Source organism: Neoarius graeffei, chromosome 27 (genome assembly GCF_027579695.1).
Source record: "Neoarius graeffei isolate fNeoGra1 chromosome 27, fNeoGra1.pri, whole genome shotgun sequence".
Lineage (NCBI taxonomy): Eukaryota > Metazoa > Chordata > Actinopteri > Siluriformes > Ariidae > Neoarius > Neoarius graeffei.
This window is the reverse complement of record NC_083595.1, coordinates 26,270,741-26,283,608: the sequence shown is the minus strand read 5'-3', so window position 1 is coordinate 26,283,608 and position 12,868 is coordinate 26,270,741. Positions and strand designations below refer to the sequence as shown.

General features: G+C 44.9%; 1 protein-coding gene across 3 annotated transcripts in view; it reads left to right on the top strand.

Moving 5' to 3' along the window:
- cep89 (centrosomal protein 89) overlaps positions 1-12,868 on the top strand; it is a 452,909-nt gene that overhangs the window by 49,647 nt on the left and 390,394 nt on the right. The window lies entirely within an intron of this gene.

Here is a 12,868-nt window from a genome sequence, read left to right as displayed (position 1 = left end):
ACAAACTGACACTTGGTCATGCCCCTGCTGCCACATACCCCCACCACCTGACTCAGGCCAGGGAACTGTCCAGCCTGCAGCTGACCCCCCCCCATGGGACAGGAAGTCCACCACCACCATCTGCACCCCCGGCCTGTGGACCACCTCAAATTTAAACAGCTGGAGGGCAAGATACCAACGGGTGAGCCGCACGTTGGCATCCTTCGTGCAATGGAGTCACTGGAGGGGTGCGTGGTTCGAACAGAGGGTGAAAGGGTGCCCCAACAGGTAGTATTGGAGGGCAAAGACCACCCACTTGATAGCCAGACACTCTTTTTCGATAGTGCTGTACTTGCTTTCATGCATCGAGAGCTTGTGGCTGATGTACAGCACGAGACGCTCCTCGCCCTCTACCTTCTGGGACAGAACGGCCCCCCCCATGTCCGATGCATCTGTCTGTAAAACAAAGGGGAGAGAGAAGTCAGAGGAGTGTAAAAGTGGCCCCCCACACAGCGCTGCTTTTACTTAAGTGAAAGCCTGTTGGCACTGCTCCGTCCACTGGACCGGATCCGGTGTTCCTTTTTTAGTGAGATCAGTTAGTGGGCTGGTGATATCTGAATAATTAGGTATGAACCCAATTGCACACTTTTTCGGGTTAGCTGTGAGATCCACACACCTCAGCGACTTTAGGATGGCCCTAAGGTGTTCCAGGTACTGCAGCCAATCATTGCTATAAATAATGATGTCATCGAGGTACGCTACCGTGTAGGCGGAGTGAGGGCAGAGGATCTTGTCCATGAGCCACTGGAATGTAGCAGGAGCCCCAAATAACCCAAAAGGAAGCGTGACAAATTGGTGTAACCCAAACAGTGTGGAAAAGGCCGTTTTCTCTCGGGATAGAGGAGTCAAGGGAATCTGCCAATATTCCTTCATTAGACCCAGTGTCAAATAAAAGCGAGCAGCGCTGAACTGATTGAGCAACTCATTAATGCAAGGCACTGGGTATGCATCAAATTTAGACACTGCGTTGACCTTTCTATAGTCCACACAGAACCGGACCGACCCGTTGGTCTTGGGAACCAGGACCACCTGGCTGCTCCAGTCACTGTGAACTCCTCGATTATGCCCATTTTGAGCATGGCCTTGAGTTCATCCCAAACCACCTTATTTTTTTTTGTATCTGGGCAAGTGGTAAGGGTGGCTACGCACCACCACCCCCGGGGGCATCTCAGTGTGGTGTTCTATGAGGTGGGTGCATCCGGGAAGGAGTGAGAACATATCGGAAAATTCCTTCTGCAACTTGGCCACCTCTGTAAGTTGGGCTGGTAAGAGGTGGTGTCCACAAGGGTGGCTTGAGATGTTTTTTTTTTTTTTAAACCTCCGGCCCCAGCTCTGCCTTCTCTGGAACTACCAACGCCACGGGGACCCCCTCGTTCCAACATTTTAACAGGTTGAAGTGGTAAATTTGCAATGCCCCACCTCTATCTGTTCACCTCACCTCATAGTCGACGTCCCCGACTCGCCCTGTGACCTCGAAGGGCCCTTGCCACTTGGCTATTAATTTGGAGCTTGACATGGGCAGTAATACGAGCAATTTGTCTCCTGGTGTGAACTCTCTAAGGCGCGTGCCCCTGTCATACAGCCGGACTTGACGTTCTTGTGCCTGTCATAAATTCTCCTGGGTTAAGTGCGTGAGGGTATGGAGTTTTGCACGCAGGTTGAGAACATACTGAATTTCATTCTTGCTCAGTGAAGGTCCCTCCTCCCAATTTTCTCGTAGCACGTCCAAAACGCCACACAGCTTACACCCATATAATAACTCTAAACGGTGAAAAATCTGTGGAGGCTTGCAGGATCTCTCGTATTGCAAATAACAGGGGCTCGACCCATTTATCCCAATTACATGCATCCTCACCATACAAATTTCCGAATTAAGTTTTTGAGTATCTGATTAAACCCTTCCACTAAGCCATCTGTTTGTGGGTGATGGACACTGGTGCGGATAGACTTAATTCCCAATAACCCATATAGTTCGCACAGTGTGCGTGACATAAATGTAGTGCCTTGGTCTGTTAGGGTTTCTTTCGGAATCCCGACCTGGGAGATAATACGGAAGAGTGCTTCCGCAATACTGCGTGCTGAGATATTGTGGACAGGCACCGCTTCTGGATATCGTGTTGCATAGTCCACCAGCGATATCCCCATGCTGACCGAGCTAATGACCCAACGAGATCCATACCACTTCTCTCAAAAGGGGTCTTGATTAGAGGGAGAGAGCGCAAAGGCGCTTTTGGAGTGGCTGCAGGATTTACTAATTGGCATTCGCTGCACACTGCACACCACTGACGGACATCCCCGTGAATCCCTGGCCAATAGAACCAGGCCATTATTCGGGCTAGTGTTTTATCCTTCCCTAAGTGTCCAACCATGGGATTAAAGTGAGCCACATGGAATATGAGTTCCCTACAGCTCTTTGGGATTAACAACTGAGTTATTTGTTCCCTGGTTTGAGTGTCCTGTGTCACTCAGTACAACCTGTCCTTAATAATCGCGAAATATGGGAAGGCTGGTGTCGCACTTGGCCGGAGAGTTTGATCATCGATTACCCTCACTTGGTCAAACACATGATGCAGAGTCTCGTCTTGTGACTGATCTAACGGGAAATCCTCAAGGGAATCCCCGAGAGAGGGAGGAGGGGTGAGCTGCTCCTCACTCCTCATATCGCCCTGATGCGGTGCTAATGTTGACAGCTCTGTGACAGCTTCCCCAGTCAATGCCACACCAGGATGTTCCCGTGACCTACTAATGCAGGACCCACCTCTTACTATGTGTTCCATCAATTCTTTGAACACTGGCCAATCAGTCCCCAAAATCAGAGAGTGGGTGAGACGAGGATTAACCGCCACCTTTATTCTGTGCTTTTCTCCTTGAAATAGAATGTGGACGGACACTAATGGGGAGTTGTGAGCATCCCTGTGCACACCCAGCACCTTCACCACTTGTGCTCTCCCCAATGCCTCACCTTGCACCAGGCTTTGGTGGATTGAGGTCTGATTACAGCCGGAATACACCAATGCATGGTATGTATCCCCTTGCACACTTACCAGTATATGATACGCTTTAGCCCGATCGAGGGCAGTCTCTGGCGCATTGGGGATCCGGACCACCACTCCCACCTCCATCGTGGAGCACTGACTCTGAAGATGTCCTGGCTCCCCGCAGCGCCAACACACCAGCCCAGGCTTCCCCTCTGCACTGGTGTTATGGGTGTCACTCACCTGAGGGGGAGAAGACACAGACACGGAAGGGAAAAACGGGAGGACACCACGGGTGCATCAGGCCGGCTGGGAGGGAGCCGGCCCACGTCTCCGGGGTGGGGGAACAGGGCAGGGAAGGGGGAAGGAGAGGAAAAAGGAGAAGAGGTGACATGTCCTTCTGCCGTCGGAACCGCCGCCAGGTGGTCCTCCGCCAGTTCGATGGCTTGTTCCAGTGACGCTGGGCAATGACGCTGGACCCACTCTGCCGTTCCTTCCAGAAGTTGCATGATGAACTGCTCCAGTGTCACCAGGTCAATGATTCCCTCAGCATCACAGTCATCTGCTCTCAGCCACTGCCGGCAGGCGTCCCGGAGCTGTTGGCCAAATGTGAATGGCCGGTCGACCTTCTCCACCTTCAGCGTCTGGAAGCGCTGATGCTGTTGTTCCAGGAAGCGGCTGACACGTTGTAGGACGGCTCGCTTCAAGTCGGCGTTTTTGAGCCAGCTGTCAGTGGGGAGCTGCAGCGTGGCGTGCTGTGCCTTGCCAGTTAACAGCGGAAATAGACGCGCTGCGTGCTGCTTGACTAACCAACCTCATGCTTCGTCGGCTTGCTCAAAGAGTGCTAGGAAGGCTTCTGGATCATCATGCAGGCCCATCTTTGTAAGAGTGAGGTGGGGAGGGTCCGCTGCAGTGCCAGTCGAGGACCCCGCAGACGCGAGCAGGTGCTGGAACGCCTGGCGATCTAACTGCTGGGCCAGCACCAAGGCTTCCAAGCATTGTCCCTGCTCCTTCCAGAGGGCGGTCAGTGCTTGATGCTGGTTCTGCTGAGCGGTAGCAAGAGCATGGATGAGGTCCTTGAATGCTGAGGACTCCATGGGGCTGGCTGCCTTCGGTACTCCTGGGTTTTGGCACCACTGTAACGGTTTCCATGATGTGGGTGGGGTACAGAAGTATGGCAGGGGGGAGATAATGTTCACACGCATGTTTATTTAAGCTTTTCACTTTCACTTTGCTCAACTCTAGGACACATGCACGTATACACACACACACACACACACACACACACACACACACACACACAGTCGTGTCCTGGTCTCGGCCCTCTTCTCTGTGCTATGCACTTCCTGGTTCCCGAGTTGTTTGGGACGAGTCTTTTTTTTTCACGAGTGTTGGCGTTAATTACTAATCTTTTAAAAAAGTTTTCTACAAATAATTTTCCAGTATCCTCTTCATTTTTATTGTACTGTCACTTTCCTTTTTGTACTTTCCACTTTCACTTTCCTTTTTCCGTTTTTTTTCTCTCTCTTTTTTTGGAAGAACACAGAGACCGGAAGCTTTCTTTTTTTCTTCTCCTGCGTAAAGACCACCAGCGGAGGCCATCTACGTCAGATCTGCTTTAATATCAACAGATCTTCGATTAAGGTACATGAATCCTTTCATCATGGCACACCTTCAGCCTGTTCAGTGTGCTGAGTGCAGGATGTTTAGTCATTCTTCCTCCGTCGCTAGCAATAGCTTTATTTGTGATAAGTGCAGATTAGTTAGCTCTCTGGCGGAGAAGATTATAATGTTAGAAGTGCGTGTCCAGGCTTTAGAGAAGGCCAGTGAGAATGAGAACAGTGTAGTTTCTGTAGGGGGTCTGGATGACCTAGGTGGAGTTAGTAATCCCTCAACTCTGGCATTAGAGCCCTTACAGTGGGGCGAATGGGTGATGACTTGGCGGCATAAGCGTAGAGCCAAAGCTACCGCTGGGGCTCGCCCATGGGAGCACCACTCCTCTCCGCGTCACATGTCGAACAGGTTTGCTCTCCTTAGTGATGCACCCACTGAGAAACCTGAAAGAGATCTGGTTATAGGGGACTCTATCATACGGCACGTGAAATTAGCTCGGCCTTTAGGGGCACCAGCAGTCAGGTGTATACTGGGAGCCAGGGTGCCAGACATAGCAGGTAATCTTAGGGTCCTAGGCAAGCACAGGTTCTCAAAGATAGTTATCCATGCAGGAGCTAATGATATACGCCTTCATCAGTCTGAGGTTACTAAGAGTAACTTTGTAGAGGTGTTTAAATTAGCGAAGGCAATGTCTGATGCTGTAGTATGCTCTGGCCCCATCCCAATGTGGCGTGGCGATGTAGCTTATAGCAGGTTATGGTCGCTGAACTGCTGGTTGTCCAGGTGGTGCTCTGAAAACAGTGTGGGCTTTATAGATAATTGGGCTAATTTTGAGGGCACTGCTGGCCTGTTAGGGTGGGACGGTATCCACTCGGGAAGGTGCTGCTCTCATTTCCTGCAGCATAGGTCATAGTCTCAGTATAGGCCTAGTTAATTTCTGACAATCCAAAACCAAGGCCAGGGAGCAGATGAACAGGCTAAACCAACTGTCTGCTAGCTGCACAGAGTCGTCACTCAGGGTCCACTACATCGAGACTGTGTCTGTTCCCCGAGCTCAACAACAAGGTAGAAATATTCAGAGAGTTTGTTCCAATAACCTAATCCAGGGTGTACCCCGCCTTTCGCCCGTAGTCAGCTGGGATAGGCTCCAGCTTGCCTGCAACCCTGTAGAACAGGATAAAGCGGCTACAGATAATGAGATGAATATAAAATTAGATCATACTGACTGTACAGCCGCTGCCAGCACCTTTGATCTAAAGGTGGGGTTATTAAATATTAGATCTCTTATATCTAAAGCGCTAATGGTTAATGAACTCATTACTGATCAGGAGTTTAATGTACTTTGTTTAACTGAAACGTGGATTAAGCCAAATGAATATATAGCATTAAATGAAGCGAGTCCTCCTGGATACAGTTATATACACCAGGCTCATCTCACTGGCAGAGGAGGAGGCATCGCAGTTATTTACAATGATTATCTAGGTGTAACACAAAAACCTGGTTATAAATTTAATACATTTGAAGTTCTTCATACTAATATAATGTATGTAGCCTCGAAAAATAGGTCTACCCAGTTAATTCCATTACTTATTATTTACAGGCCCCCGGGGCCATTCTTTCTGAATTTGCAGATTTTATCTCAGATCTGGTTATTTCCTTAGACAAAGCTTTAGTTGTTGGAGATTTTAATATTCACTTCAATAACCCAGAAGACCCTTTGAAAACAGCGTTTGTGTCCATTTTAGATTCAGTAGGGATTAATCAGAATGTCATAGGACCGACCCATAATGGTGATCACACCCTTGATCTAATACTAACATTCGGGTTAAATGTAGAAAATATAGTCATACTTCCACAGTCTGAAGTTATCTCAGGTCATTATCTCATCTCATTCAAAATATGTCTGAGTAATAATATATGCACCTCACCACACTACTGTATTAAATGTACATTCACATCAACTACTGCACAGAGCTTTATAAATGATCTCCCAGAGTTATCAATTTTGATATCAGCCCCTGCAGAACTTGATCAGGCAACTGAATGCTTAGAGTCAAAGTTCCGCTGTACTTTAGATAATGCAGCTCCAGGAAAATGATCAGAGAGAAAAAATTAGCACCCTGGTATAATGATGACACTCACACTTTAAAACAGACCACTCAAAAATTGCATCAAACAAAATTGGTAGTGTTCAGTTTAGCGTGGAAGGAGAGCTTCCTGAAGTATAGAAAAGCTCTTAGTGCTGCTAGATCAACATATCTCTCCTCCCTAATAGAAGATAACAAAAATAATCCTAGATTCCTATTTAATACTGTAGCAAAATTAACCAGGAATAAGTCCACTATAGACACATGCACACCTGTAGTATGTAGTAGCAACGATTTCATGAATTTTTTATGACAAAATTGAGAATATCTGACAAAAAATTCAAACTACTAATTTAAGGTCAGACAATGTAAGTGACCCTGTAGTTAACAATATAACTGTATCAGATCAGCAATTAGAATGCTTTACTTCCCTTAGAGAAATTGAATTACTTTCATTAATCTCCGCATCAAAATCCTCAACTTGTGTACTAGATCCCTTACCTCCATGTCTATTCAAACAGGTAACACCTGAAGTAATTGAACCGCTTCTAAAAATAATAAATTATTCTCTTAGGATTGTCTATGTACCCAAATCCTTTAAACTAGCAGTTATCAAACTCCTGATTAAAAAACCTGAACTTGATCCCTGTCAGCTGTCTAATTATCGGCCAATATCAAACCTCCCCTTTATCTCCAAGACCCTTGAAAAAGCTGTGGCACAGCAGTTATGCTTATATTTACATAGGAATAACATCCATGAAATGTATCAGTCAGGATTTAGACCTCATCATAGCACAGAGACAGCTCTGGTTAAAGTAGTAAATGACCTACTGTTGGCATCTGATCAAGGCTGTGTCTCGCTGCTTGTGTTGCTTGACCTTAGTGCAGCATTTGATACCATTGATCATTCCATTCTTCTGGATAAACTAGAAAATGTTGTGTGAGTTAAGGGAATGGCCCTCTCCTGGCGCAGGTCTTATTTAACTGATTGCTATCAGTATGTTGATGTAAATGGTGATATTTCTAGACATACTGAGGTAAAGTTAGGTGTTCCACAAGGTTCTGTCTTGGGTCCACTGCTTTTTTCTTTATATATGTTACCTCTGGGTGATATTATTCGTAAACATTGTATTAGTTTCCACTGTTATGCTAATGACACACAGTTGTATGTTTCTGCAAAACCTAATGAGAGACACCATCTTAATAGAATTGAGGAATGTGTGAAGGACATTAGACACTGGATGCTTACAGTATTAACTTCCTTCTGCTTAACTCTGACAAGACTGAAGTACTTGTACTAGGACCGCATGCAGCTAGAAGTAAGTTTTCTGATTACATCGTAACTCTGGATGGCCTTTCTGTTTCTTCATGTGCAGCAGTAAAAGACCTCAGAGTGATTATTGACCCCAATCTTTCATTCGAAACTCACATTGATAACATCACCCGGATAGCTTTCTTTCATCTCAGAAATATTGCTAAGATAAGAAATTTAATGTTACTACATGATGCAGAAAAACAAGTTCATGCTTTCGTTACCTCCAGGTTGGATTATTGTAATGCCTTACTGTCTGGATGTTCCAATAAGTGCATAAACAATCTCCAGTCAGTTCAAAATGCAGCAGCAAGAGTCCTTACTATAACTAGAAAATATGACCACATCACCCCTGTCTTATCCACACTGCATTGGCTCCCAATTAAATTTCGTATTGATTATAAAATACTACTATTGACCTTTAAAGCACTGAATGGTCTTGCACCACAGTACCTGAGTGATCTTCTGGTCCTCTATGACCCGCCACGCCTACTTAGATCAAAAGGTGCAGGCTATCTGCTGGTACCTCGTATAGTGAAGGCTACATCGGGGGCAGGGCCTTTTCTTACAAAGCCCCACAGCCATGGAACAGCCTTCCAAGTAGTGTTCGGGAATCAGACAGTCTCAGCGTTTAAGTCTAGGCTGAAAACATATCTGTTTAGTCAAGCCTTTTGTTAGTGGTGTTTATGAGGTAAAGGTGTACCGTAGATCTGGAGGGTCCTCAGACATAGAGTGTTTTGGTAAACTGGGATGTATGGATGCTGTCAGTCCCCCACTTGCTTGCTCACTCAAGTTTGTTGACGATGTAGTGGCTGGCTGCTTTATGTCCTGGGGCTCCCTCATGCCTGTGTTACCTTCTGGCTCTCTCCTTTTAGTTATGCTGTCATAGTTAGTTGCCGGAGTCCCTGCTTGTACTCAGTGCAATATGTATACTGTTCCCACTTATTCAGGTGACATTGGGCATTCCTAACAATCTGTGTTTTTTTTCTCCCCCGCCCCCTCGCCAAATCTGTTCCTCTGAGTTACATGTCGGTCCTGGGATCGATGAGCTGACCTCTTCTGCTCCTTGGACCTGCCTGATCCATACTGATGCCCTGTGTCTGGTCAGAGTCTCATCATATCGCTCCTGTAGAGGGCGGCCCCATGTGGACAGTTGGGGGTCATGCCTGGAGGACGCTCTGGACTCTTGCAGTGGTGCTTTTGTGCCTGGGGACTGCTGTTGACTTGCTGACTTTAGGACTGTGGTTGTCGTGAATGGTTTTGCGCTTGGATTTCCATCAGTGGGGGGTTTATAGCATCAATGAAGTTGACTTTATGTTAGGACTGTTAATGTTATAGTCATGTTGTCTGTTGTTGCCCAAATGGGGATGGGTTCCCTTTTGAGTCTGGTTCCTCTCGAGGTTTCTTCCTCATGTTGTCTGAGGGAGTTTTTCCTTGCCACCGTCGCCACAGGTTTGCTCATTGGGGATAGATTACAGATAAAATTAGCTCATATTTTAAGTTGTTCAAATTTTGTAAAGTTGCTTTGCGACAATGTTTATTGTTAAAAGCACTATACAAATAAACTTGACTTGACTTCTCTACTCTCCCACTCCTTTTATGCTCCACCATCACTGCAAGAAACACACACACATTAATTGACAACAGGTGTAACGACACTGTTGATCCATGATAGACAGATAGATAGATATAGTGGTGCTTGAAAGTTTGTGAACCCTTTAGAATTTTCTATATTTCTGCATAAATATGACCTAAAACATCATCAGATTTTCACGCAAGTCCTAAAAGTAGATAAAGAGAACCCAGTTAAACAAATGAGACAAAAATATTATACTTGGTCATTTATTTATTGAGGAAAATGATCCAATATTACATATCTGTGAGTGGCAAAAGTATGTGAACCTCTAGGATTAGCAGTTAATTTGAAGGTGAAATTAGAGTCAGGTGTTTTCAATCAATGGGATGACAATCAGGTGTGAGTGGGCACCCTGTTTTATTTAAAGAACAGGGATCTATCAAAGTCTGATCTTCACAACACATGTCTGTGGAAGTGTATCATGGCACAAACAAAGGAGATTTCTGAGGACCTCAGAAAAAGCGTTGTTGATGCTCATCAGGCTGGAAAAGGTTACAAAACCATCTCTAAAGAGTTTGGATTCCACCAATCCACAGTCAGACAGATTGTGTACAAATGGAGGAAATTCAAGACCATTGTTACCCTCCCCAGGAGTGGTCGACCAACAAAGATCACTCCAAGAGCAAGGCATGTAATAGTCGGCGAGGTCACAAAGGACCCCAGGGTAACTTCTAAGCAACTGAAGGCCTCTCTCACATTGGCTAATGGTAATGTTCATAAGTCCACCATCAGGAGAACACTGAACAACAATGGTGTGCATGGCAGGGTTGCAAGGAGAAAGCCACTGCTCTCCACAAAGAACATTGCTGCTCGTCTGCACTTTGCTAAAGATCATGTGGACAAGCCAGAAGGCTATTGGAAAAAAGTTTTGTGGATGGATGAGACCAAAATAGAACTTTTTGGTTTAAATGAGAAGCGTTATGTTTGGAGAAAGGAAAACGCTGCATTCCAGCATAAGAACCTTATCCCATCTGTGAAACATGGTGGTGGTAGTATCATGGTTTGGGCCTGTTTTGCTGCATCTGGGCCAGGATGGCTTGCCATCATTGATGGAACAATGAATTCTGAATTATATCAGCGAATTCTAAAGGAAAATGTCAGGACATCTGTCCATGAACTGAATCTCGAGAAGGTGGGTCATGCAGCAAGACAACGACCCTAAGCACACAAGTCATTCTACCAAAGAATGGTTAAAGAAGAATAAAGTTAATGTTTTGGAATCGCCAAGTCAAAGTCCTGACCTTAATCCAATGGAAATGTTGTGGAAGGACCTGAAGCGAGCAGTTCATGTGAGGAAACCCACCAACATCCCAGAGTTGAAGCTGTTCTGTATGGAGGAACGGGCTAAAATTCCTCCAAGCCGGTGTGCAGGACTGATCAACAGTTACCGCAAACGTTTAGTTGCAGTTATTGCTGCACAAGGGGGTCACACCAGATACTGAAAGCAAAGGTTCACATACTTTTGCCACTCTGAGATATGTAATATTGGATCATTTTCCTCAATAAATAAATGACCAAGTATAATATTTTTGTCTCGTTTGTTTAACTGGGTTCTCTTTATCTACTTTTAGGACTTGCGTGAAAATCTGATGATGTTTTAGGTCATATTTATGCAGAAATATAGAAAATTCTAAAGGGTTCACAAACTTTCAAGCACCACTGTACATACAGCACACCTACTATTTGGGTAAAATGTCTCTTTGCAAGATTCACCTTGACCAAATATTTTTGTTTACCATGAACAAGCTTCTGGTAGAATTCTGGTTGGACATTTCATGACTCTTCATGGTAGAATTGGTAGAGTTCAATTAAATTTGTTTTTTTTTCTTGCCATGGACTGTACTTATAAGTACGGTCCATATATTTTCAATAGGGTTGAAGTCAGGACTTGTTTTAAGCTTAATGTTAGCCTGCTTTATCCTCCACAACCAGCTCTGATGCATGTTTGGGTTGATTGTCCTGTTGTAAGTCCCAAGTCATGTTCAAGTTTCTGATGGTTTATGCTGAAGAATTCTGATGTAGTCCTACTTCATTATTCCATCCACTTTGTGCAATGAACCAGTTCCACTGGCAGCAAAACAGCCCCAGAGCATGATGATCCTACCACCACCACCACCACCACCACCAGCTGGTACAGTGTCCCTCTGTACATGGTGGTCATTGTGGCCAAACAACTCAATCTTTGTCTCATCTGACCATACAGCTATCCTCCAGAAGGCTTTTTCTTTGTCCATGTAGTCAGCTTCAAACTTCAGTTAAGCTTGAAGGTGTCAATTTTGGAGCGGGGCTTATTTCTTAGATAGCAGCCTCTTAGTCCATGGCGATCTGAACTGTAGACAGTGATCCATCAGCTTCCAGTTCATGGCAGGGCTGTGCCATGGTGGTTCCCAGGTTGCTCCTGACCATCCAAACCAGTTTCCTTTCAGCTGAGGGTGACAGTTTGGGTTTTCTTGAAGTAAAGTGGCTTGGCAACGTGAGTACACCTCACAATAACTTGGATACAGTTGTTTGAACTGATCTTGGAATTTGCAGTTGTTTAGAAATGGCTCCAAAAGACATTCTGGAGTTGTATATATCTGCAATCCTTTTTCTCAGATCTGCACTGAGCTCCTCAGACTTTCCCATTTTACTGTGTGTTGGTCAGTCCAATCAGTGCTGTAAACAAATCCTTTTTATGAAGGCACAGAGAAGCTACCAGCTGTAGTCAATCATGATCGCTAACAGGAAGTTAAGAGACCTCTGCCTTGGCAAGATAAGAGACATTTTGGAAGTTTCAGCACCTCTGAATTAATAATCCAAGTGAGTGTATGTAAATTTTGACCCTGTGTGTATAATTTTGATCCTGTGTTGATTTCAGAAAACCCAAAGAAAATTAAAACTTGTGCACTAAATTCTAGTGTTTTTTTTTTTAATTAAAGATGTATGCTATACAATCATTCTGCCACAGAAAAAGGACAGTTCAAAGAAATTACTGAAAGCCCAAGTATTGCCATGACATTCATATCCAAGATGACATTCATGTCACTGTATGTAAACTTCTGACCACAGCTGTAACACAAAGACTGGTAGTCATAAATGTTGTGGGCCTACAGCAGTGATGCTAAAGCATTTTAAATGATTTGAATGTTTGATTGTTTTCGCCAGGATATTGTTCAGTTAACTTTATGGCATCTTCAATAGACATGATGATATGACATGATATTGA